This window comes from Trachemys scripta, chromosome 13 (assembly GCF_013100865.1).
Source record: "Trachemys scripta elegans isolate TJP31775 chromosome 13, CAS_Tse_1.0, whole genome shotgun sequence".
NCBI lineage: Eukaryota > Metazoa > Chordata > Testudines > Emydidae > Trachemys > Trachemys scripta.
The window spans coordinates 19,730,602-19,755,092 of record NC_048310.1 but is presented as its reverse complement, the minus strand read 5'-3'; the positions used below and the strand labels follow the sequence as shown (position 1 = coordinate 19,755,092).

Below are 24,491 nucleotides of genomic sequence, written 5' to 3'. Positions count from 1 at the left end.
CTTCTAGATAACTTTTTTGGCCAGACTTTGTAATGTAGCTCTGTCTCTTCCCCTTTTCTCTTTGGAATTTTATCTAGCAACACTCCCAGCTGTTTATAGCTTTGGTACTATGCCTATTTATAAACATTTTTAAGAAGCATGGCAAAAGGGGGGAATCCAATAACCACAGTACAGGCTGCTCTATACTGAAAGGAACCAGTTCCCAGCTGGTATAAAGAATAGGACTAATAGGCAAGCAGCTGCAACAGATGCCAATAATCCTGATCTATTACTCAACTCTTACTATGGTCTATGGCTTTACTGTGCTCATACAAGCAGGTTAATTGGGTAGGCAGCAGCTGATTTTGCTTAATTGTTGATTGGGAAATCAGAATTAATACCAACACAAAATGTGTTTTAATTAAGTAATAGCCCATATCCTTGTTGGCTTCATAGCCTGACAATAGAGTGTAATATGTGTTCTAAAGGCATGTTTGAAGTTTAGTTACCTGGCAAGGGGTATAGAGCCAGACTATTGGAATATACAGATTTGAAAATTGCAGAGTCTTGTTGAGTTACACCCCATCAAACTCCATGGACTTGCTTACTGGGTAAGTCACACTGAATATTTGATTTATTGATTCAAAGTGATCAAGGGTTTGAAGTGAGGGGATTTCTCATAGAGGAGAAGCTGCTCATTCTCTATGTAAACTGAGCAATAGCAGCTACTGGCTCTTACATAAGTGGTCCTACAGGTTTCTACCACAATTGCCTCTGATGGGGGAAGATTTAGCAGTTGGGAAGTGCACATTAACTCAGAGTTAGAGGAAGAGACTACCAATGACTTTATTGACCCAAAGCCATACAGCAGCACTAATTCTGACCTCAGCTTGAGAGCCATACAAAAAAATCAAAGGATTTTTCCACATTCAGGATGTTTTTAAAGTGGAAGGGAGATTCTTGCTCTGTCAGTCATCTTTACAGAAAGGCCCATGGGACTAACAACCAGGACTTTACTAACTCCCTATCTGACCTTGAGAAAAATCACTTAATTCCTGTGGCTCCATTTCCCCATATGTAAAACAGGGATACCACTACTTACCTACTTCACTTCCTCTGTGTGTGTGTGTGTTGGGGGGAAGGCTTTCCTACTTTCCAAGTATCTCTCCTAGGAAAAAAAACTAAATATGCCAGCAGCTGTCCTACAAAGAGCCCCTCCACATCCACCTGGAAAGGGGAACTTGGGCACCTAGTCCTTCCAGTGTCAAGCAGCCTGATACCATGTCCCAGAAAGTAACTCTTACCTGGTTCCCATTATTAAAGTGACAAATGCCCCAGATTCCCCTGGCCTACTGAAAAATCCTCACTCGCTATTGATGCAGCCAGTCGGCCCTCTGAGCTGCTGCCAGCTGCAGAGGATGATTGCTCATTCTCTTTCCCTGGCCCACCCCTTAGAAGTGCAGTAAAAGTTGCTGTGCAGGATGGGCTGACAGAAAAAGGGAGCTAGCTACTTTGACCTATTTCTCTGGTATTTGGTCCTTTCCTCCTACTGTTGCTCCTGTGTGACTGGTGGTGGGTGATCTAGCAAATGTATATGCTTATTAAAATGCTTCTCTGCCAGGGGTGGCTCCCCGCTTCTACTGCAGTTTCTTGTAGTCAATCCTCAGGTCATTGGTTTTGTTGCTGTGGATTTATAAGGCATTCAGTGATCAGGGAACATTTAGAGGAAACCTGCTTTGATCCAGTGGATTATTGGTATCTCCCATGGTTGTAACAGATCCCTTCTTTCCTGGGGCTGTTTGCACTTGCTTTTAGTCCCATTCTCATGATGGGTGCAGATTGAACTCTCCAGATCTTTGTACCATGTGAAATTCTTGCTATCCAAGAATTTAACAAAGTCTTTGGTTGTTGCTTGTTTGTTTTGAGGAACCAGAAGTGTCAGGAAAGGCTTGGCTGTGTGGTAATCTAAAAATACTGCGATATAATAATTTGATGAACACTGTGTGTGACCTGGTCAGTGAGGGGGCATTATTTTGTGAATGATTATACTTTCCTGTGGGAATGCATTGATCTAGCTAAATAGGGGGCTGTAGAAATTACAAACAGGAAGAAGACAGCAGTCCCAGATAAGAAACTCCTCCCTTCCCCACCCCATGCACACTTGAAAGACAATAGGCAAAGCTACTGGCTTTGAGGATCTACAAACCTGTCTCCAACAAGTTGCAAGCCTTGTTTTGCCAAGGCTGGGAACTAGCAGATGGAAAAGGAATGAACAGTTTTTGAAGGAGATTCTCCCTGCAGCAGGGGGAGGGGGAATAGTTTGTGGGTTAAGGGAACAGACTACACCAAGCTGACAATAGAGGTCTTGGTGTGTCTATAGGCAGCGTAGACCTACTATGTGGAAGACGGTTGGATTATTGATAAACCAGACCTGTGTATAGTCTGGTATTGTTTTAAGACCTGTTGTCTTTGATGTGCTTTTGTTCTTAATAAATAGACTGATTTGTCCCTGCTTATCACTGTCATTGCACCTAGAAGGAACAGACTTGCAGGTGCTGGACGTAGGTGCTCAGACCTGCTGAGGTAATCGTGTCCAGTATATGGGGACTGCAGCCCCAAGTCTGGTCTGAGAGTGGGGATGGCCTGATGTCTTAACCCTGAAAAGGGATGCACTCCACGAGACCAGAAGGGTCAAAAGTGCTGTTAGTCTAGTTACTGCAACTCTTGTCAGAGGAAGCTCCTGCATATGGCCAGACTATGGTGTATTTCTGAGTAAGTGGAAAATACAAGAGCTTGGGGACTCTCCAGAGCGGGGACTCTAGCTCCAGTGGATTTATATTTTTTCAATTAGGTAATTTATATTGCAATATCATTTGATCCTTTATTAAAATCCCCTGTTGCATGACAGGCTAAATGATTTCTGCATGATCTGGAGATGGTAGTAAAGCCTTATGCTGCTACTGAAAAGGCAGAGACCGCCTCATAAAGTGAGGTCCACACAGAATAAGGTCTGTGCCAGCCAGTAGACTGTGATTGGTCCTGGCCATGGCTCCAGAAGCAGATTTGAGAGAGGAGGTTGTCCTATTATTTATTTGTATTACGGTTGCTCCTAGAGGCACCATCCAAGATTGGGATCGCATTGTGCTAGCATGTTAGACCAGGGGTCGGCAACGTTCGGCACGCGGCTCACCAGGGTAAGCACCCTAGCAGGTCGGGCTAGTTTATTTACCTGCTGACGCAGCAGGTTCGGCTGATCGCGGCTCCCGCTCGTCGTGGTTCGCTGTCCCGGGCCAATGGGGGCGGCGGGAAGCGGCGCGGGCCGAGGGATGTGCTGGCCACGGCTATAAAACTGCAACCTAGATGCTTGGGTTTGGGCTGGAGCCTGGGCTCTGTGACCTTGCGAATGGGGTGTGTCCCAGGCCTGGGCTCCCACCTGAGCCCAAATGTCTACAGTGCAATTTTTAGCCTTGCATCCAAGCCCCTCGAGACTGAATCTGATAACCTGGGGTCTGAGACACGGTGACATGGGCTTGTATTGCAGCATAGACTCGTCTATACAGCCTACAGGACTTTCTACAGCAGTAAGCTGGGGTAAAACCATTGTCGGGTGGGGGGAACTAAGTGACTTTGGGCCTGGGATTCAACTGCTTGAGCTGAAAGAATTTAACAGTTATCTGGGGAAAGGTGGGTGCGTCTGACTGATTACTGGAGCAGCATTATGGAGGTGGCTGGTAGGTTCTCCCATTGACTGATACTGTATTGGGTTTCTCCTCTCCCTAATTACAGGTGAGGCCTTGTGCTTCTGTCTTTGTACCTCTGCCTATTGGTCAGCATTTTGGGGGAGCGAGAAGTGTGTCTTTAGTTTCACTTTGAAATCAAGTCTTGGGCACCTTCTTCTTCTGGGTGGATCTTGGATTGTTACCCCAGGGAGAGCCTGGGAAGTCGGGCTATAGCCCCTCTTCCCAAACTTCCTGATTTCTCTCCCCACCCCAACTAGGCAGATGTGTATCAAAGCAGTATGTCAGTGCAGCCTAGGGCAGAAAGCGTAAATCCCACATTAAACTCGTCAGCCACAAACCCCTTTGGTGATAATGTCACAACCCTCCTGAACTGAGTGAGACTCTGTCCCTGCATGAAGAAGGTGGGAGCGGGAGGCTTATGGAGTGAACAGGGCAAGTGGCCAGAGGCCAAAGCATTCCTTGAGGCCGGTACTGTCTGTAGAATCTTTTATTTCTGTGAATTGCTTATTGGTTCTTAACACTGTTCATCTGGGACCCACTCCAGCTCCCACTGACATCAATGGAAAGAGTCCCATAGACTTCAGTAGCTATTGGATTGGGTCCTTGGTTATTAACTGCAATCCTGTGACAACAGGAGATTCCTGTGGCCTGGAAACTCAAGCTACAGAGAAAGTATTTTGTGCCATCCTGGAACAACTGAGCTAATGTGTATAGCTCTTACCTCTCCAGCCAAGGCCACAGTGTGGCATGCAAAGACCCCAGATGAGGGGCATGTATCAAATATTCATACAGGAAACTTAAAATACTGCAGGATCCCCTTTAGTGTAAATAACACACACTCCCTTGCCAACCTCAGTTTCATGATTTTATTTTGTTTTTGTTTCTGATGTAAATAATTTTCAACAATAAAAGCAAGGGGAACACCAACTTTGGGACTAAAATGAGGCACCCTGCTATGAGAGAGCCTATGGTGACACTACTGCTTATTAATACATTTCACCAGCATTAATTCTCTTACTGACTCAATCTAGGATAAAACAGAATATAAATGGTAATAAAATTAACTTTGGAGGTAACTTTACTAAGAAGAAAAATGCAGTATTTAAGAGAAATTTTTTATAAAATTCCTTTAAACCATACAAATCTTACTCCCAGCTGATATTGACATTCCCTTTATGTTGGGTGGACTTATCCCTAAGGAAAACTATAGGAAACTTTAAAGTGTTGGGTTCTATTTAAAACCTTGGTGGTCCTTAACGGCTGCCCCCACGGTTCCAGGCTGGTACAAACTTAAACAGAGCTCTTTGTTGCTCTTGAATGTGACATAATCCTTTCATCTGGCATGCTGAATGAAGAATGCACAAGGCTTTTTTGCTAACCCTGCTGGGCTGCCTTGTTACACCTTCAGAGCAAACCACCCCACAGTAAAAAGCTTGGACTCTGTCATCCACCCTCTTTCCAATAAACAATTGATAACTACGGCATCCTTTAGCTTTAAAAAAACTACCCCTACTTAAACCTGTGTCTCTAGGAAACAGCCACTCGCTTCCTTCTTTCTTACAGATGCAGAGCACTGAAAATTATATAGTTTGCATGTTTGCTAATTTGAAGCTCTTTGAAGAATCCTACAGGGAGATCAAAGACAAAAGATTAGAAAGTTTTTAATAAAGTGAAGAAGGATCAGGTTAGATCAAAGGGACCAGCTGACAGGAAATAACTAGGTGCCATTGTTGGCTGACACTTCTATGCTGTAGGGTGATTTCTGTGTTAATGGAAGGTCAGAAGGAGGGTCGCTTTATATCTTATTGTCTCCAGACTTTGCGGACTGGGTGTGTCTTGTGTCTTTGTAGTTTAATCCTTTTTTTTTTTTTTTTTTTTTCCCCCAATAATCAAACCCATAATGTCATAGTTTGACTCATAGATTTTTTTCTAGTTAATTTTATTTTGACTTTAAAAAATGTAAATTGGAACACACCAACAAATTTTTTATTTAATTAACTGGCGTAGGAGGTGGTTTGAATAATCAGTTGTCAGAAATACTGGGCCACATTCATCCTCAAGTGAAACTCCCTTGAGTTCAGTGGAATTACAGTCAAGGTGTGTGGGTGGGTGTGTGAATGAAGATATTTACTCACCGTTAAGTGCTTGCCTACACACACACACTGTACCACTTGAACTATACTGGTATAACTAAAGTCATTCAGCTCTTTTTGCGTGGATGCAGTTACACTGGTATAAAGGTGCCCATATGGGAATAAACTATACCAGTTAAATTATTTCAGCAGAAAATCACACCCCTAACCAAAATAGTTATACAGTGCAAAAAAGTGTGTGTAGACCAGGCCTATGGACTCTGTTCTGATCTTTGGCATATGTACCATTATGAAGACCAAGAGGAAGAAGCTCTGCATGATGTCTTTTCCTTTTAGTGTAGAGAATATAATGTAACTAGGGTTCATTTGGCTTAATGCATATTTTTAATACATTTTTATGGACAATCCTGGGCTCAACAGCTATTTTGCACCATTTAGGGTCCCTAAGCAGATTCCCATCTGCCATTGACACTGGATTTCATAAGTGCATGGAGCAGCCTCCCCTTTCATGTCTTCCCATGCGAAAGAGGAATATGACGATCCCAATTATGTCACTGTCAGGAGGAAACTTCCATTGCCTGGAAAGGGAGAAGACTGTCCAAGATGCTGAGAATATAATGATGGTTTGTACTGTGATAGCCCCTAGGATCCTTAGTCACCGCCCAGGACCCCATTGTGTTAGGTGCTGTACAGACATGTGCAGTAGTTCCTCCTCCTGCATCAGGGGTTTCTGCTGCCCAGCTTCATAACAGCATTCTAGTCACTAAGTATATTGTGTAGCCTAACATACTTTCCATTTTTACATAGGTGTATTAAAACAGTATTGTAATTGTGTGCCCAGGGCCTACCACAATGGGCCTCTGACTGGGGCCTCTCATAATTCATATAATTATATGTTATAATATTTTAAGAGAAATTTATTTTATTGACCACACCTTTTGTAAAGTTTACATAATAGTAATCACCACGCAAAATCATGACAAGTTAAGCATTAAAAAAAGGTGCATCTTCTTAATTCCAAGAAAACCAATTGGAAAGAGATTGGGGTTTGAATGAAGGGGAGAGAAAGGGAAAGTTCTGCTTGAACTTCAGCACTGGTACTGTGTTTGATTAAGGTACATAAGTATCCTGTCATTATGTGCTGTAGATAATAGGAGTACGTCACTCTTCAGGCAGAATGGATATAGGTCAGGCTCGGTGACTTTCCTTGCTGTACATACATCTATTACCTGAGGGCACTTTTGAAGGTACCTCTCAGTGCTGTATACTGACTGACAAACTGCACAGAGTGCTGCTGTTTTGGAACCCTTTACAGATATGTGCCCACAGGTGTTATGTAGCCCAGGGACAGCTGACCCAGTATGGGTCCTTCATCTGGAAAAGCAATGCTGCTAAACTAACAGCTGTGAATGGTGCATAGAGCTGGGGTGATTTTACTTTGAATTTTTGTTCCCATTTTTCTGAATAGGACAGCACCCCAGCAATGGAGTCTCCCAGGCTGCTAATCTGGTACCTTTAAGAATCACTTGTCATTTAAGAGAAGCAGTCACTCTTGCCTAATTAAAATTATTGCAAGATCTGATATTTGGTGCATACAGCTGAAAAAGCGAAGGGCCTCCAAAATGGTCTCTATGTAATCATACCTTTCTTTGTGACTTCCTGGTCCTTACTGACTCCCATAGGGCAGAGCCGCCTTCTTATAAGAACCTTTTTCCCAGCATGCCTTTCTAGGACTGGCCCTTTAAATTTGATGGAGCCAAGTCACTAGAGCCCTAAAGTGGCCATTTTGCAATTGATTGCTCAATCTCTGTCTTCCAATATGCTTAACATCTGTTAAGTTTCCATTTCTTATTGTTGAGGAGATGGCAGAGTCTCATTCTTGGTGCTTAATTTGTTGTCTCTGGTTATTACCATGATTATTAATATTTGTGTCCTGATAGTGCATAGAGACCTCAACTAAGATCACGGTCCTGTCGTGCTAGGCAGTGTACAGACACAGAGCAAAAGAGCTGCTGATCTAAATATGCTAATATAACTTTTTTCAGACTGTGGGGATGAATCTGGTAAGTATTCTCACGGTGAACTTTGAATGCTCTGCCAGTGCACCTCAATATTAGCCTGGGATATTTTTGATAGTCTCATCTTGGGCCCTTCCTGAGTGGAGAATGATGGACTGTGTGGTGTTTCCATGATCTGGATATTTAGACATTGGTCAGAGGATTAAGACCATTTATGGGGGTGGGGGTGCCATATAGGCTATAATGAGAAACCATATCTGCCCACTGGGGGGGGTAACGCTGATCATTTAATTCCTATTTTGGAGTGTGAAATCCCTCTTCTTGCAGTCCCATGTCTGGTATTCTTCATTCTGGTTTATTTAGGTAGAAAACAAACCAGTCATAAATTCCGAAAAGTAAAGAAAACTTCAAAATAAGAGCCTCCTTCTCTTCGAGCCCAAGATTTTGGATCCTAATAAGGATAGTAGGTGGCTGAATATTAATGATTTCTTATTATTCATTATGAATATTGGTAGTGCCTAGAGGTCTCATCACGGGGGGGGGGGGGGGGGGGGTTGTGCTGCACACCATCTGAACATGTAGACCAGGATTTTCAAAAGTAACTGCTAATTTGGGGTACTTTCATTTTTGGGTGGCCAATTTGAGACACTCCCAAGGGCAATCCCTGAGGTTCAGGAAATGGCTGAGCTGCTGCCATATGAAAGCACAGCCTCTTTACAGTATTCTAGACACTCAGAATCACCAGGCCCTTTTCAAAACTTTGTCCTTGGCTATGGCCAGTCTCTGCTCTAGAAAACTTACCATGAAGAGACAATGAGGGTTTTATTAAACATCTCAAATTGAAGCCAGGTTGTGAAAAAGGGCTGAGAGAATTTAATAATAATAATTTGCATTGATATATAGATAGTTCCAATGACCTGCAAACTAGAATCTCTTCACCCACCTCTGAAATATAGAAACCTCTGGGGTGACATTATGGCAGGGCAACAGCTGTCCTGTAGGTAGGGTTAAGGCGAGGCCAGCTTTCTGTTTAAAGTGCAAATTTTCCTAAGTACTCTAAAATCTATGCCATTACTCAGTGTGCCTTGAAATGTGGAATGCCTCCTGGGGGCCTAGGTTTCTGTTAGTGATCCAGATTTGAGGCCCTTTGACCAAAGGGTTTCCCAGATACCGCCCCTGGAAAAACAAACAAACAGCTTTTCTTAAAGTTGAGAGATTCGGGCAACCTTATTTGCTCACAGAAATCAAACCAGGGCTCAGTTCATCACACCAGGTTCCAGACGTTTGAGGGTTACCTCAACAGAGAGCACAGCACCCATCAGCCCTTTGTGGGGAATCAAATTTAATACATTCTGTGAAAAAGTTTTTGCTTCTCCAGTTAGGTTTGTTGCAAGCCTGGTGCTTATTCTCTCTCCTCAGATTACAGTGAGCATGTGCAGACACAGAAATTGACAAGATTGTTCGCCTCTAAAGTTTCAGCCCAGCTCAGAAGCTCAAGAGAATAAGAAGCAGTATTCCTTTAAACCTGACCCACCCAGGCCATGTCAGTTTGAGCTCCACCTGGGCAGAAGTCTGGAAAAGGCTAAGAGGCATAACTGCTAAAAATTTGTCTGTCAATTTGTATTACTATTTTTGAGGAATGTAATCCAAGCAGTTAAAAAAACACACACACGTGAATGCTTGCTGGAAGGGGAGTAGGGTGACCAGATGTCCCGATTTTATAGGGACAGTCCCGATTTTTGGGTCTTTTTCTTATATAGGCTGCTATTGCCCCCCCACCCCCTGTCCCGATTTTTCACATTTGCTGTCTGGTCACCCTAAAGGGGAGAGGCATTTTAGGGGGTGAAATGGGGAAAATAGTGGTGAGAGAGGAGTTTGGAGCTGCCTCGAGGAGAGGGGGATAAATGGAAATGGGTGGTGTTAAAGTTGAGGGGCTCAGGTCTGGGTTCCTTGCCCCACCAATGGTGTCCGAGACTGAGCCCCACTCCCTCCTCCTGTTAGTGTGCCAGGAGCTGGAGGCCTCTGCCTATCTATGGATGTGTGGCTCCTTTCCCTTCCCCACCTCATGTGAGCCTGGTTCTGGAGCAAGTCTTGCCTTTCTTGGGGTGTCTAGGCCCTTCTAGCCAGGGCCGGCTCTAGGCACCAGCAAAACAAGCTGGTGCTTGGGGCAGCACATTTTTAGGGGCGGCATGGCCGGCGCCAGAATGCTTCCCCTAAAAATGTGCCCTGGCTGCCCTAGCTCACCCCCGCTGCTGCCGCTCTTGTCACGGCGCACGAAACAGCTGATTTGCGCGCCACTGCTCACCCTCCTTCCCAGGTTTGAGAGCCTGGGAGGGAGGGGGAGGCTCCGAATGGCCGCGGCGCACGCGCTGCTTCTCCTCCTCCCTCCTAGGCTTGAGAGCCTGGGGGGAGGAGGCAGGGCTGGGGATTTGGGGCTGAGGCAGGGCCGGGGGTGGGGTAAGAAAAAAACGGGGTGTGGGGGGGCGGCCAAAATTGTTTCTGCTTGGGGCGGCAAAAATCCTAGAGCCGGCCCTGCTTCTAGCCATCTGTTAGATGGGAGCCAACATGGGGGAAATCATACTCCAAGCTAGGTTTGGGGAGGGTTGCCTTTCTGGGGTATCTGAGTCCCTTTCTCTACCCCCACCCCCGATCTGGGGAGCCCTGCCTCTCTGAGCTTAGAACAGGCATGCTTGGAGCATGCACCAAGAACACACTGCCTGGGGTGAGGCATGGAAAATGGGTATGCTTGACACCTATCAGAAACTCTTCAGCACTGGGAAGGGGATGTAAGAACACCTTCTGAGGTGACTGGAGCAGTTCTCACATCTCAGAACTATTGTTTTAGGCTATATTCATCCCCATTGGGTGTTCTTTCACTGAGAACATCTCATGGAGATGAATTAGCCATTTAAGACCTCTCTGAGCCTGCAACTTTGAGGTTTGAAACCCACCCTAGACAGAAATGGTCTAGATAATACTTAGTCCTGCTGTGAGTGCAGGAGACTGGACGAGATGACCTCTCGTGGTCCCTTCCAGTCCTATGATTCTATGAAATCTGAGAATGACCTGGAAACAACTGGGGAAAAAGCTGCCTCTGTCAAGGTTTTATTTTTATTTTGGAGAAATATAATCTGAGTACAGCAGAGTATTCAGAAGGCACTGAAATTGTTTTTGAAAAGAAAATAAGTTATGCATCCAAGTGCTTACTGGGAGGGTGGGGTAAGTAGGGGTGCAAAAGAAGGTAATAATAGGGGAGGAGGGTTTAGGTATGCAGTGATGGATGGGGGTTGTTGGGGAGGGGGTTAAATGGGAATGGATAGTAGGAGGAGGGAAGAGTGTTTGGGGGATTAAGGGATGGGAGTGGGGATGAATGGGAAGATGGGAGGGGTTGGAGAATATGAGGGGTAACAGAGAAAGTTGGCCTTTGAGCCCTGAATTTCTCCCCTTCCATGTGCATGCTAGGATGTAGGGGAGCCCTAGGTTACTGCAGGGGTCTGAGCCCCTCTCCCTGCCCTCTATGTTTGGAATCTGGGATGTGGGGCCTGAAGGTAAGGCCAATGTAAACATTTTAAAACCCCATAAAATATATATCAGAGGGGTAGCAATGTTAGTCTGGATCTGTAAAAAGCGACAAAGAGTCCTGTGGCACCTTATAGACTAACAGACGTGTTGGAGCATAAGCTTTCATGGGTGAATACCCACTTTGTCAGACGCATGTAGTGGAAATATCCAGAGGCAGGTATAAATATGCAGGCAAGAATCAGTCTAGACAAAGACGGTGAATGGCTAGCCAACTACAAAAGCAGTTTCTCCTCCCTTGGTGTTCACACCTCAACTGCTAGAAGAGGGCCTTGTCAAAATTAGACTCATGACTCACAGTTTATCAGACCACTCTGTTCTATTAGCACAGAGCTCTGCTAATAACACCCAGATAATGTGAGCACCCTCCACGACCCACACTATCTTATTTTATACCAAGGGTCTCAAACATGTGGCCCGTGGGGTTATTTTGTGTGGCCCACCAAGCTCCCCATGCCCCCCCCCCACCTACCCTGTGCGGCCGTGAGCCCCGCGCCACTCCCTGAAGTGGCTGAACTACTGTATGTCCCTGCAGCCCCAGGCAGGGGGGTGGAGGCAAGTAGAGGGCTCTGTGCTCTTGCAGCTCCCATTGGCCGGGAACTGGGAACCGCGGTCAATGGGAGCTTTGGGGGAGGTACCTGGAGGAGCAGCAAGAGCAGCACATGGTGCCGTTTCCCCTCCTGCCCCACTCCCCCTGGGACTCCGGCCGCTTTCTGGAGCGGAGCAGAGTGGAGCGGGGCCGGGGACAGGGCAGGCAGGCAGGGAGCCTGCCCTGGCCGCGGTGCGCGGCGCTGCTACCCTGGATCTGCTCTAGGTAAGCGGTGCCGGGCCGGAGCCCGTACCCCGGACCCCTTCTGAACCCCAACCCCCTGCCCGGAGCCCCCTGCCGCATCCCACACCCCTCCTGCATCCCAACCCCCTGCCCGGAGCCCCCTGCCACACCCTACACCCCTCACCCCTCCTGCATCCCAACCCCCTGCCTGGAGCCCTTTGGCACACACTGCACCCCAACCCCCTGCTGCACCCTCACCCCTCCCACACCCACATCTCTGCCCTGCGCCCCCTGCCGCACCCTGCACACCTCCTGCACTCCCTGCCCTAAGCCCCCGCTGCACCCTGCACACTTCCTGCACCCCATACCCCAATTCCCTGCCATACTCTGCACACCTCCTGCACCTCAACTCCCTGCCCTGAGCCCCAGCCACACCCCACGCCCCTCCTGCACCTCTGGGAAGGGGTTGGAATGGGGGCAGGGAAGGGGTGAGAAGAGGCGAGGTGGGGCCGGGGTGGGGCCTCATGGAAGGGGTGGAGTTGGGGCAGGGCCAGGGGCAGCAAGTGGGGGGTGTCAGTGATGCGGCTCTCGGGCTAATGCACTAGTCCTCATGCGGCCCTCGAGGTCATCTGAGTTTGAGATCCCTGTTTTATACAGAGTAAAAAGGGCGCGAACTTAACAAGAGAACAAAGAAAGCAGAACTGACAAGTTTACTGGAGGCTAGACATATATATTCAATTTTCTTACTAACTTTTACAGATCTCCAGCTGATGTTTCACCATTAGCTTAAGTGGACTCATTGTTTATGTCTTAATGTTCCTTTTCCTGACACCTGTATTTCAGCATTCCTTATTTCTGCTTAAAGGTACATACAGCATTTCTTTAATCCATTCTATTTTTACAATATAATTCATTCTACTTTCACAGCCTCATCCTCCCTGATTGAACTAACCTCGTTATCTCTAGACTGATTCTTGCCTGCATATTTATACCTGCCTCTGGATATTTCCACTACGTGCGTCTGACGAAGTGGGTATTCACCCACGAAAGCTTATGGTCCAATACGTCTGTTAGTCTATAAGGTGCCACAGGACTCTTTGTCATAAAATGTATAGTTAAGACAGATCATCACCCATATGTGGAGTGGTGGGGCTGGCCAGAGTGTGTGAAGGAGAAGTGGACTGGGTGGACTTGGGACATGGCTGGGGAAGCCTATATGGAGCAGAGGCAGGAGTCTCAGCTGGTGGTGGATAGGGGCGTGAAGGGCCCAGCTCAGTGTGCAGCTTGGGCAACATAAGGAAGGTAGTGTGCAGTCCTCCTATAAGCTGCTGCCTGTGAAATGTATACCCAGCAGCACAGGGCAGGAGACATCAAGGAGCAACTTGTTACATGTTAATGGCTTCTACAGTGCCAACTAATGGCTTAACGGCATGAGAAGGGGAGGGAGAGCTGTTGGTGTGGGAGCTATATGTTGTGGGGAGTGGTGGGCAGGAGGTGGAAAAGGAGAGAGAAACACCAGTCATTTCTCAGACACTTAAAGTTACCATAACAACCATATAATAAAACAGTCACATTTTTGGGGGATATGCAGTGTTGTAGCCATGTTGGTTCCATGATATTAGAGAGACAAAGTGGGTGAGGTAATATCTTTTATTGGACAAACTTATGGGACACAGACCATAGATGAAATTTCTCTCCCCAGCCCTGTTAGCAATGACACATTGCAAACATTTCAAAGCACAACCATTATCCCATTCACTATAACAAAATGTACTGGAAAGGCGAGGAACACTGAGGAAATACATAACAACTGTGTGGCCTAGTGGAAAGGCCAGTGGACTGGGACTGTTCCTAGCTCTGCCACTGGCTGGCTGGGTGGCCTTGGGCTAACCTAGGGTTCTGCAACCTTTCAAAAGTGGTGTGCCGAGTCTTCATTTATTTACTCTAATTTAAGGTTTCGCGTGCCAGTAATACATTTTAACGTTTTTAGAAGGTCTTTTTCTATAAGTCTATAATATATAACTCAACTATTGTTGTAAGTAAAGTAAATAAGGTTTTTAAAATGTTTAAGACGCTTCATTTAAAATTAAATTTAAAATGCAGAGCCCCCCGGACCGGTGGCCAGGACCCGGGCAGCGTGAGTGCCTCTGAAAATCAGCTCATGTGCTGCCTTCGGCACCCGTGCCATAGGTTGCCTACCCCTGGGCTAACCATGTCACCTTTTTGTGCCTCAGTTTCCCCAATCTGTAAAATGGGGATAGTAATGTAAACTTTGAAATCTAATGATGAAAAGCACTATTTAAAAGCTAGGGCTTTTGATTATTACCTACCTGCAATAGCATATCAACTGCAAACCTAGGTGAGAACTGTGAGTTCTTTTTTAAGTAGTTAAACTCCTACCAACAAACTTTTCTCTTTCTATTTAAAAAAAAAACTAGGAAATTAGATGGGAAATAACGTAGTTAACACAGAGTTAAGGTTGCCCAGTGGTAGCTTGTGCCTTTTCAGAATGCTGAGGTCAGCAAAACTCAAACTTCTGACAACAAGAAAATACAGAGTTAAGATAAATGCCCACATTTAACTTGGCCCTCATGGAGCAATGCCCATAACACACACACTCACACTCTGCCTCTTCATTGTAATGGATGGGTGCTATCTGCACTTGCCCTGTGCTCAAACTCTGTGTTCATTCCCATGACAGAATACCACACTTGTGAAGTGATCGTTAAATTTTACACCCTTATCAACCCCCTTCGCTCATGCACACAGGATACCATCTAACCCTATACTTCCCCCTACCCGTCCACAGACTGCTCTCATAGCCCACCTCACTATTGACATTACCCATGGCAAGGAGCCCCCAGTGCCCTGCTACTGATATAACCTGTACAGTTCTGTGCTGAAATGATGCAGATTGGAGCCTCAGGTACACATGCACCTCTTTCCTTTGATAACAATGGGGGAACTCAGACCCAGATCTCCTCATATCACAATTACAGCTGTTCCAAGCTGCTCCAACATTCAATACAGCTCCACATTCAATGCAGCTACACTTAACACACTGAGTGCATGCAGATAATTCCCAGCGGCTGTTGCCTGCTGCAAGGGGGCCAGTGTTAAGGTTGGGTGGGTCTTTACCTTAACTCTGTACTTCCTGGTTTTCAGAAGAGTGAGTTTTCCTGAACTCAGCTTTCTGGAAGAACATGAGCTATCACTGGGCAACCTTAACGCTGTGTTAACAAAGCTAGTGGCCATTTAATATGACACATGATTAACAGTGCACTGCAATGCTATGGGACAGTTTAAGACAGGAAGCCATGAAGAATACTATAACCAGTTGAAACTGTAAGGGAATCTGGGAAGGAAGAAGGTAATTATCTGAGCTGGAATTTGGAGCAGTAGGTTAAGAAAAGTGCCATTGAATCTTTCCTGACGATAAGCAGCTAGGACCTCAGAAAGGCAGCACTGTAGCACCCTGGTGCTAAGGGTTTGGCAGTGATTCAGCAGGAAGAGGCTACCTACTAAATGCCAACACCGCTTTCTGCAGCACCCACCTGTCTGTCTTCTCTGGAGGTTTCCCATCTAAATAGTGACTACTTTGCTTATGAGACTGGATGATAGAGCACCACAGGCGCAGAGAGAGTTGAGCAAAATTTGGAATTTCTGTCCAATGGGAAATTCTGACATTTCAACATTTATTTTTGTCCCAATTTGGGACAAAAAGTGAAAAAATTTGAATATTTTTGCAGAATAGAAATGCCAACAATTATTTTGAAATGTCAATGTTTCATTTTGACATTTTTCATTTGAAACAAATCATTTCATTGTTCCCAGATTGAAATGTTTTGTTTCAGTGTGTTGAACTGACCCAAAACACTTTCCCCTATGGGCTAGAGTACCTGGCTGGGCTACATCTTCCCTGATGCGGCCAGAGACATGAAACTCCCATGATTCACCAAGCAGCTTGGCCTGCAGGAAATCCATATTCCATATTGTATTAGGGAAGACGGTCTTCCTTGGAGCCCAGCCCATAGGAGAGAATAGAATCAAAACTAGAGCTCCCATAAGGCAATGCACTGATCAGCAAATGTGGTTTATTTTGTTGAATTGATTCAAAATGAAATATTTCAGGTTAGTTCAACAAAATGGAATATTCCAGTTGAGACTGAACTGAACACCTACCCTCCCCATCCCACGCCGGGGGGGGGGGGGGGGGGGAATCAAAATGATTTTTTTTTCTAATGGAAAACTGACATTTGCTATTTTGCAAAATGCATTTTCCATCAGAAAATTATGCCAGTGGGAAATCCCCAACCAGGTTTAGCTGCAGATTTTGGGTGAGACATAAATATGGCTGCACAGCTTATCATCTTCATCTGTCTTCACCTAGCCAAGGATAAATTGTCACCCCATGAGAAAGTAGCAAAATGGAAGATAAATCCCTTGCCCTGCTTGGGGTTGGCTAGTATTCATGTATTTGTACACAAGAGGCCAGATCCATTGGTATATTAGTGCCACTCCTCTGAGGTCAATGCAACTCTGCTGATTTGTACCAGCTGAGAACCTGGACCAGTAGTGTTCATTTTGGGCCATTGTTATGTATAAATACTCAGAGGTGAACTTAACAATTCAAACACACACACACACACACACACACAACAGAGCTGGAAGTTGTCTTCTGGGTCATCTAGTCCAGTGATTCTCAACCAGGGGTTCAGGGCCTCCTGGGGGGCTGCGAGCAAGTTTCAGGGGATCCACCAAGCAGGACCAGCGTTAGATTCACTGGGGCCCAGGGCAGAAAGCCTAAGCCCTGCTGTGCAGGGCTGAAGCCTGGGACCCTGAGCCCTCCTGCCTGGAGCTGAAGCAGAAGTATGAGCAACTTAGCTTTGCGTGGGCCCCAGTGGCATGGGGCCCCTGGCAATTGCCCTACTTGCTACCCCCTAACTCCAGCCCTGGCTTTTATATGCAGAAAATAATTGTGGCACAGGTGGGCCATAGAGTTTTCATAGCATGCTGGGGGGGCTCAAAAAGAAAAAGGTTGAGAAGCCCCGGTCTAGTCCATCCCCTACTACAGTAGTTCAGGATTGCCCTCCACACTAATCTCCTATTTCATAGATTGTGCTTTTAGGTGCACTTCAATTCTTGATTGTATTTGATTGGGCTTAAAACAAAAAGGAAAAAAGAGAGGAGTGAGTATCTTATTTCCAAATGTTCTGGACTCTGTTCAGGTCTATGTGTGTGTAGGGAGATGTACTGGGGGGGGGTACACTTTTGTTCTGGAAGGAACTGGAATCTGGACAGCCAGTAGGCACTCACTTTATGGTGGCGTAGGCTGATATTTTGAGAACTATTGGTAAAGAAGAATTCCACTGGAGAAACTGATATTGATGTTGCCCATTCTTCCAGTAGGTGTCGCCTGGACAACAGTTATAAGGAGGATTTAGTAAAAGGCAGAGGGGAGGATTCCAGCATTAGACAGTATAGTCAGTGTTGCTCTAGGTTAGCCACAGGGAAGTCAGATAATATAACTGTGTATGTAATGTAAATAATACAAATGTATGCAAACTAAAAACACAGTTTAAAGCAAAAATACCAGCAGTTAGAGTATTGTGATGATAATGTGATACTTTTTTCTGTGTTTTTGTTTGTTTGTTCCCCCCCACCGCACCCCCAAGTTTGAACCTCATCCCCAGAGATGCTGATCACTTGCATCTCTCATAGTCTTGTCAGTCTCTCTCTCTGGCTCAGGTATTTTCTGCCTTTAAATGTGAATATAGATTGCAAGCTCTTTGGAGAAGACATAGTCTTATGATTCGTCTTTGTACCGCTCCAAACACAACTGGGCCCCAATCCTGACTGTGGTCTCTAAGCACTGCTGCCGTACTAACACTATGAATGCTTTGCAATAGAGATGAAGGTAAACTCATGTTTGTTTCTAAATATGTATTTAGAAGAGTGCTAAATGCATGTAATTTTTGCCTTTGACAATCTGACTCAACTACCAAGTTATGGTATGTAAGTTACCAAACCTGACATAGCAGTAAGAACACACACATACCAATAATGCTTCATGGTCCTGATCCTCCAATTGGATCCACGTGAATAGGCCTTTACATCTGTCTGGAGTGCATTTGACTTCCACATAGTTTCATGCATGCATAAGGGTTCGTCTGAGCAGAACTGAGGTCTGTATTTGTTGGTAGGAAACATATCACTTAACTAGTAGAAAGTATGTATGTTATGCTTTGTTTTGCTTACTAATAAATGGAGCTGCATTTAACCCAACTTTAGTGTTAAAAACCATTCATTTTTTCATTGTACACCTGAATTTCTTTTTCTTTAAGCAAATATTTTATGAAATAATAAAGAATTAATTCATGACCATATATTTTAACCTATACTTTCCTTTTAATTGGCTTTAATGTAATTTGCAGACTGTGGCTAATTTAATCTGAATCCTGAAATGCTATGTTTATATATCTGTAGAAAATAATGCTGTAGGTATGGCATTCTAACATCATTTTTTGACAAAAAGGTAAAATATGAATGTCCTATCCTAACTTAAATTAAGTCTAAAGGCAAACTATTATCTTATTAAGGCATTTAAAAATTATTCAGAGTTTTAGAAAATAATTAAAAATATCTTTTAGAAGTTTGGATTTCCCCCCCCCCCCCCAGTGTTTTAAAATCTCTTTATCCTGTGCATAGGTTTTGATATTTAGACACAGTGTCCTGCGAAGATTTACACATGTTCTGTGAATAAAGAGCATTTCAATCTCCAGGGTAGAGCTGGTTGAAAAATTGAAACATTTCCTATTTACTTGGAAAAATTGTTATGAAAAAGTCAATTTTTCATTCTGAACAAACTTTTTGTAAAAATTCAGGATTTGCATTTAATATTTTTTTGTAACAAACATTGAAATTGGGAACCTTCCTACTAGCTCCACTGCCAGCTGGTGAATCTGGTATCTTTAATGAGCACTACAAAGTAAATGCTACCAAGAGAGACACCTGGTCGGAGGAAATGCCAGGCACAGTGAAAAGCAAAGCATAATGAATAACCCCTATCTCCTTGTGGTTAGAAATGCAGGCGTAAATCCTGCGCACCACCAAAATGTGTTATTTCTCTGAATATTGACGTGATTATCTATGGGATCCACTGAGGGTGAAATCCATCCTCCTGTGAAGGTCTGGTGCAAAGCACTCTGCACCCGTTCAGCTCCAGGTAGGCAGTGCATGAAGAGAAAGGGATTGCACTGGCTTAGCTGCTGTGCTTCTGCATCTCTTAAGATGTGCTTAAGAAAAGGTTCCTGCACTGGTGCCATGCAAGCTAGTAAAGGCGGTCATGCTAGGGCAGGCTGATGGAAGAGGCCCCAGATCCACATTTTTGCACATCCACTGGCCCTAGTACACTGCAGAAGTGATAAGGAGGAGCTGTGGTCACTATTCTGATCTATAGGAGCATTTTACATTGGGAGGGAAATGGTTCGCTAGGGGATGGTGGAAGAGGGGAAGCACTGGATTGGGGACAGTTGTGTTACTTATGGAGCAAGTGCTGCTCAGATACTGTAGGTTTTTCTGTTTCAGTCTAGCCTTACGAAAGTCCCAAGAGGCTGTCTTTTCTGGCAGCTTGTCGCCACGCCTTGCTTTGGAGAAAAGGAGGAGCTCCAAAAGGGCTGTCTTTTAACTAGCAGCTTGCTTACAAGCTTCACTTTTTTTTGTTTTGGGGACAAGAAGGAACTTGTTTACAGCCTGGCGAGAGGCTATAATTTCCTGCCCTTAGAGCAGTGGTGGGCAACCTGAGGCCTGTGGTCTGCACCCAACCCATCAGGGTAATCCACTGGCGGACCGCCAGACAGTTTGTTTACATTGCACGGCTGCCCGCAGCTCCCAGTGGCCGCAGTTGGCCATTACCAGCCAATGGGAGCTGTGGAAAGCGGTGACCTGCACGTCCCTGCAGCCCGCACCGCTTCCTGCAGCTCCCATTGGCCGAGAATGGCGAATCACAGCCACTGGGAGCTGCGGGCAGCCATGCAATGTAAACAAACTGTCTGGCGGTCCGCCAGTGGATTACCCTGATGGGCTGGGTGCAGACCGCAGATTGCCCACCACTGCCTTAGAGGAAGGAAGGAATCCCAAAGATTCTCTGTTCTAGCCTGGATGCAGCTTTCCTTCTACTTGACATTGAAAGAAGGGAAGTGATTCTTTTGGGAAGGCCACAGAAGGGTTTTGGGGATGCAAACGTAAAAAGAAAAGAGCCAAATCCTGAGTTCCCAGGTGCAGGTTGGGCAGTCAGGAGCTGTCCTGAAGTAGTGATGCATGAACACCTGGGGATGCGCTCCCCTACATTCTGAAGGAGTCGGCCTTCTGCAGTGACAGCTGCCAGCCTTCTGAAGCAGATACAAGCACCATCTTATAAGAGAGATGCACATACACTGTTCTAATGTGGAGACTTCCCTTTATGATTTTCTTCCCCTGAATCTAAGATAAGTAATTTACACTGGAAGTGTATTGTTCTTTGGGCATGGACTATTTAATCTGCATAGTGAGGCCAAGACTCTTAAAAATAGGAGTTCAAAGTTAGGCTTCCAAATCCAAGTTTAGAATTCTAATTAAGTGGTCTGATTTTTTTCAAAAGTGCTGAGCACCCACTGGCTTCTTTGGGAGGTGCTGGATGTTCAGTACACTTGAAAATCAGACCATTTATTTAGGACTCCAGCTGTGGGCTTCTGCTTTGGAAGATCCTGGCATTAATCTATGTCAGCACATATCATGGGTTGTTTTTTTCCTGTTCTCAATAAAATAGTTAGAAACTTTTCTCAAATGGTATTTGAAAAGAATGGAGACTAAATGTCATGCTTTAAAAAAAAAAAAAAGACATGTAAATGTTAATTTACCTTCACATTTTACAAAAGAATGAATGTCCAAGCTGGAGTGCAATCTTTGCATAACTAGAATCTGAAGTACTGTACACCCTGAAATACAGGAAACATTTATTCCCACATGCCTTCCTGTTTACATATGACTTAGCATGACTTTCTGTTCTTAAAGAATGCTGGTTATCTCTGACTTCAAGGGAAATCACTTTATCAGGGCTGAGAGTCTTCTGTCCCTCATGTATCCATTTCTGTGTGCAATATTGAAAGGATGTAGTGCTAGTGCTCAATGTCATTTATAAGGTGAAGTATGACTGGAACTCTGGGTTTAAGGAGGAGCAGAGCATTTAGGGGTTCCTGTTTTTTCATAATTCATATATTGATTTATTATGTTAGGATAGTATTTTTTCCCCAGTTCACCCCCCCCACCGTCCTGACGGTGCTGAAAAGCAGCTCTGAGGCAGCGTTTCTGGAGAGACTGGAGATGAGAGAGGGGCCACAGCTCAGAGGTTGCAGTAGTGATGTTGCAGAAAACAACCAGAGGCGTTAAAAAAGTTGGCAGGGAGGGAATAGAACAACAAAAATAGCAGAAAATTCAAAACTCATCCCTTCCACGTTTTATGAAATGTGCTGTGAATGCATGTCTTTAGAAAAATCCAAACGGGCAGGAATTGGGGAGAAGCATGTGAGCCCCAGGGTTCAGCAGCAGACATTGCCTCCTCAGACTGGCGGAGACATGAATGTGCTAAAAGGTGATACATACACTTTTAAAAAAAAAAAATTCTGAAAAAGCATAGCTAGCATATTTCTGGGTAGGGTGGAATGTTTGCTCAATTAACTAGTCAAAACAAGACTTCTTTGTATTTCTCACAGCTCTGCTAAGGGAACTCATTTTTATTAGAATCAAGTTCTTGGTTAATAGCCTCATTACGCAGCACATATCCTCTTCAGGAGCTTTAGTAGCATTAGCTGATCCTGCTCACTGCGATGAGGTAGGTAGCTCTGCATTATCCTGACCTGACAAGGTGAGGAAACCTGAGGCAGAGGTCAAATGACATGGGAGTTAGCATCAGCCAAGATTAGAACTCATGAATTCCTGGTTCCGAGTCATGTTCCCGGGGCACTAGACCACATCTGTCTATTGCTGTAATAAGAGTAAATGAGAGAGCTCAGAAAAAAGTAGTCAAGGTGGGGTGGTTTTGAGGGCAATGACAGCACTGAATACAAACTTCCAAAGAAATAATATCTGTTAAAGAAGCTGCCTATTCTCACTGTGTGATAACGTTAAAACAAGGAGTAAAGATAAACACAGGAGGTGGGAGGGGATTAGCTGAGGCATAAGGAAACATTTTTTAAAAGTTAGAATGACTGGAGGAAGAACCAGCACAGGTAGACCAGGCACCAACAGGAAAGATGTTTAAGAAAGGATTAGATGGTGCTAGAAGGAAGCAATTATAGAAATATCCAGCATGATGGAAGAGCTGGGATGGAATAACTAAAAGGGTAACGTCTGGCCCCAGGAGGGTGTCTATCTTGATTCCTTGTATAGGACTGAGAGTCATAATGGCAGCTGGTTTATTTACTAAACTGCAGCAGGTCTGAATGTTCTTGCCATTATTCTGGGTACCTTTCTAGACAGATGGAAGTGGAAATGTGACTTCCCTTTCACTGGTCATGTTGCATTGCTGGTCAGTAGCCGATGGTTATTTTATGATAAATGACGAAGGAGGTAAGAGCTATTCACTTCTTTGCCCCTTCTGTCCACTTCTGAGAATGAACTGGTGAGATTGTACCCCAGGATTACAGCAGGGGAGCCCCCTCCGTTATTGCTACTGTCTCAGTTAACCATGTGACTACACTAGGAAAAAATGGGTCCTTCTTCCAGCTGTGGCTACCCTGATGCTAAGTGTTTGTAGAGGCTAAGGTGTTTACCACCATGTCATGAAAATTGTGCTCTGAGTAGGTTTTCATAAATTATAAAGCCAGAAGGTACCATCATGATCATCTAGTCTGATCTTCTGCATAACCTAGGCCTCTTATAGGACTTCCCTGAGCTAATTCATGTTTGAACTAGAGCATATATTTTAGAAAAACATCCAGTTTTGATTTAAAAATTTCTAATTATAAAGTCTCCGCCACAACCCCGGATTAATTGTTCCGAGAGATAATTCCCCTCACTTAAGAATGTTTGTAGTCTAAATTTGTCTAGCTTTGGCTTCCAGCCATTGGTTTTTGTTATATCTTTGTCAACTTGATTGAAGATCCTTCTATTATCAAATTTCTGTTCCCCATGTAGGTGTTTTAAGCGTGACTTGATCAGTCTATAACTTAGTCTTTGCTAAACTAAACAGATTTAGCTTCTTGAGTCTTTCACTGTAAGGGATGTTTTTCCAATCCTTTAATTGTTCTCATGGCTCTTCTCTGATTTGTCAACATCCTTTATGAATTGTGGACACCAGAACTGGACACACGATTGCAGTCGTGGTCACACTAGTGTCAAATATAGAGGTAATATAATCACTCTACTCCTACTCGATATTTCCCTGTTTATACCCAAGGATTGCAGTGGCCCTTTTGGGCCAGCATGTCACTGGGAGCTCATATTAAGCTGATTGTCCAACCTGATTCCAAAAGTCTTTTTCTAGAGTCATTGCTTTCCAGGTCCCCCATCCTGTAAGTATGGCCAACATTCTTTGTTTCTAAATATATGACTACATTTGTCCATGTTAGAACACACATTGTTCGCACGCTTGTTTGCTCACTGAGTGATCCAGGTTGTGCTGTATCGATTACCTGTCCTCTTCATTATTTATCACTTCCCCCAATTGTTGAATCATCTGCAAACTTTATCAGTCATGATTTTATGGGGTTTTTTTGCATGTCAGTGATAAAAACGTTAAATAGCATGGGGCCAAAAACTAATCCATGAGGGACTGCACAAGAAACACATCCACCTGATGATTTCCAGCTCACAATTACATTTTGAGATCTCTGTTAGGTTTAAAGGCTCAGACTTGTCTATGCTGGTGCTTACAGTGTTACAGTATTGCTGGAACAGGGGTTACAAATGCCTGTAATGCAAGGGTTGGCAACGTTTGGCACACGGCTCGCCAGGGTAAGCACCCTGGCGGGCCGGGCCAGTTTATTTACCTGCTGACGCAGCAGGTTCGGCCGATCGTGGCCCCCACTGGTCGCGGTTCGCTGTCCCGGGCCAATGGGGGCGGCGGGAAGCGGCGCGGGCGAGGGATATGCTGGCCGCAGCTTCCCGCCACCCCCATTGGCCTGGGACGGCGAACCGCAGCCAGTGGGGGCCGCGATCAGCCGAACCTGCCGCGTCAGCAGGTAAATAAACTGGCCCGGCCCGCTAGGGTGCTTACCCTGGCGAGCCGCGTGCCAAACGTTGCCGACCCCTGACCTAGTCCATCTTGCCACCC

At 45.0% G+C, this 24,491-nt stretch overlaps 1 long non-coding RNA gene across 2 annotated transcripts in view; it reads left to right on the top strand.

Moving 5' to 3' along the window:
• The first annotated feature begins 536 nt into the window (after positions 1-536).
• LOC117886384 overlaps positions 537-24,491 on the top strand; it is a 76,833-nt gene continuing 52,878 nt past the window's right edge. For both annotated transcript variants that reach the window (XR_004647954.1, XR_004647953.1), the window contains exon 1: positions 537-590. This is a non-coding gene — a long non-coding RNA (uncharacterized LOC117886384). The remainder of the gene's footprint in view (positions 591-24,491) is intronic.